A 3,422-nucleotide genomic window follows, 5' to 3' on the forward strand; every position below is an offset into this window, starting at 1 on the left:
TCATCAGTAATAGCATCTGCCTCCGTCATTACGAGGGGTGAAGAACACAGATGAGCTAGAGTGGGAATCACTTGAGGTTTTAGGGCAGATAAATCTTGTATGGTGGGATTACCGTCGGTAATCAGCTATGCGGTTTTCGCCTTCTTATCGCACAACAAGTGATTCTACTCTCCCTAAGAACGAGTTAACCATACAGTTGATAATCCACCAGTAACAACTATTACCAACCTATACGTTGCTAGTCTTAACCTTCCTAGAGATCTGTTAGACTCTAAACAGAAATAAGGCACTTGCACAATATTCCCGAAATTCCCACAAATGTTAACTTTACTTGTGGAGTGAAACCCATATATTCCAATAAGGAGAGAGCAAACAAAGTTCATCGGGTCGGCATGTGTCCACAAAATGGTGGAAGCAACTTCCATGGCGCACGAACCGACGCAAACGAGGCACGTATGTCGTTATTGTGATTTTAGCTGTGGATACGTATAGTAAATCATAATCGGTGGAGCTCACCGAGTCCATGCTAGTCGCGAACACCAACGGATCACATGACGAGCGGCTAAAAAGGTACCACGATGGACTCGCTGTGGACCAGATGACAGTGTTAATCTTGTTTGATTTGAAAAAATGACTCATAACTTCTACTGACGGATTGTGAATAATGTTGATGGAATTAATGGTCAAGTATATATCCTTTCACCGAAAATTAGGAACACCAGTTGGATATTATCGAAATTGGACGCGGAAACCAAACAACAAATGAGCAACGTCAACACCACCACTGAGAGCCCCATTAGCTTGCGAGTTATTTCAGTCGAACGCCACAGACGGGTGGGCTAATGGAACCTCTTGATTAGCCGCAACAACCTAGTGGTCTTCTCTAAAGACGACATATGATAGTACGGTGGGATAAAAACTATACTACCTGAGCTCTTTTACAAACCACTACTCAGTGAAAATACATATTTGCAGGTGGTTGCGGCAATGGTAGAAGTCACGTTTACATCACTCTCGTTTAAACTGTCCTAATTCAGACCTGACGCAATTATTCTGGTGAGTCCATGCTATAAGGATAAGCCGTCACGAAGAGACTGGACCTCATCGCGGTGTGGCGGTTAGTGTACCTCGGCGACCCATTGAGCTATACTGGGGAGTGTCCGCACGATGCTCACAGAGTCCTTCATACCAGGCTGGTCCATGGGTAGAGGTCCGACGAACACAGTCTCCTAGCCCTCCAGGTTGGGGGTTGGAACATGTATGGCGACGTGTTCCGTAAAAAATGGTAATGTAATTGTATTTCCAGTCGAAGACCGCTGCCTTGCGGTCAGGCGTTTGAGCCAAAGGCTTTGGTTGGGGACCCTAATCGTCTCCCTGTCTAGGTGTGGGCGCCTTGGCAGTATCCCAGCCCTCGTACAACCCTGACATACACAACTAACAATATTCTCATGTCACATCGGCCGTTGCGTGGTGCCATCAGCCGGGTCACCTTAGTTGCTGCATGCAGCAGGGCGGGTAAGTGAAAACATGCTACTGCTGACGCCTCCCTTCTTACACTCTCACGTTTTCCTTCTTTCACCCTCCCCCACCCAAATTCGAATACTTTCTCCGCAGGTCCCAGCTCTAGGACTGACCGTGTTGCTCGCCCTGCATCACACTCAGCTGCAGCCTCTGCACGTCCGAGTTCAGTTACAACCCTAAACACTTCGAAGTCTGTTTTCAAACCCCGAAAGCCTGTCTATTTAGCCACTTTCAATGTTCGCACACTGAAGCAAGCAGGTCAACAGGTGGCTCTTGCGCGTACGCTGGATTCCCTCTGTATTGATGTATGTTGTCTGTCAGAAACAAGGACGCAGGACACAAGTACTGTAATCGAACTGACTGTCCCCTCGCTCTCCTTCAGGTTCCGGCTGCGCACCTGGTGATGCAGAGGCCGCCGCAGCTGGATATGCTGGAGTGGGTATGGTTTATTGTGTCTGAATACGCCGCAACTGACTGTAGCCCTGAATCTGCCAAGGACAGTTTCTATGACGTTCTAGGTGCCCTTCTACAGCAGGCTAAAAGCTCAGATATCGTTATGGTTGCTGGTGATATGAACGCCCAGGTAGGTAAACTAAGCGCCGTTGAGGCCTAATTAGTTGATGGTCTTGGATTGGACACTAGACGCACGGACAACGGAGACCGCTTACTTCAGATATGTGCCGATCACGGACTGCTCCTTTGCAGTACGAATTTCCGGAACAGCGGACATCGCTTGACGACGTGGTGTCCACCATCAAACCAGCGCCAAATCCAAAAAGACCATATCGCCGTCAGTTATCGGTGGCGAGGGTCGATCACCGCCTGCCGCTCCTTCTGGAACACCAGAGTGGACTCCGACCATGCACTTATACGCTGCTGCTTTTCATTGCACTTTTCAGGTGTACGCAAATCGCGCACACCTCGCTTAACCAGTGAGAAGCTAGTGGACCCAGAAGTCAAACGAAACTATCAGAACCAGCTCCTCGAATGCCTGCTGGACGGTACGGTGTCGGATATAAACGAACACTGGGAAAAACTATCCAAAGCGCTACTCAAAGCAGAATCGTCTGCTTGCGGTACAACCCAGTTAACCCCATCCAAGCATTGGATCTCTGATAGGACCGTGCCTTTGCAGGAGACCAGACGACAGATTCCATCTGGCCACCACCACAACTCCACCCGGCGCACCATCCAATGCCAGGTGAAAATCAGTGTCCGCGCAGACCGAGGAGCTTGGTGGACCCGAAAGGCCGAAGAAACAGAAGATGCGAAGAACGCTGGAAACGTACACAAGCTGTTCCACTTGATTCGTTCGACTAACGCTGGAAACACAAGCTGTTCCACTTGATTCGTTCGACTGGTCCTCGGAAACCTCTTGTCAGCGAAATAATCAGGGACCAAAATGGCTGGCTCCCATATGGAGGCGAGTCTCAGAAGTGTCCGAATGCATTTCTCTACTCAAGCGACATCGCGCTGCTGGTCCTGACGACCTTCCACCTGCTATTTTATTTTATGGCGGTGGATTCTTCAGCCAGTGCCCGTCTAGCCTATTTGGGTTCATCTGGGAGAAGGATACCGTCCCAGACAACTGGGGTGAATCGATAGTAGTGCCCATTTTCAAAAAGGGTACTCGCAGTGAATGTAGCAACCACAGAGGTGTTAGTTTGACGCCTGTTGTGACGAGGCTTCTGGCGTCATTGATTCTTCGTCGTCTTATGGAGGCACGCGAAGTCTTGACTCGTGAGAATCAAACGGGATTTCGACCGGGTAGAGGCTGCGTTGACCACATCTTCACGCTCCGTCAGGTGTTAGAGCAACGCCACATGTACAGACGACCCACAATCCTGGTATTCCTTGACTTCAAGGGTGCGTTCGATTCTGTTGATCGATCAGTTCTGTTA

The sequence above is a fragment of the Opisthorchis viverrini genome (genome assembly GCF_000715545.1).
Source record: "Opisthorchis viverrini unplaced genomic scaffold opera_v5_158, whole genome shotgun sequence".
Taxonomy (NCBI): domain Eukaryota; kingdom Metazoa; phylum Platyhelminthes; class Trematoda; order Opisthorchiida; family Opisthorchiidae; genus Opisthorchis; species Opisthorchis viverrini.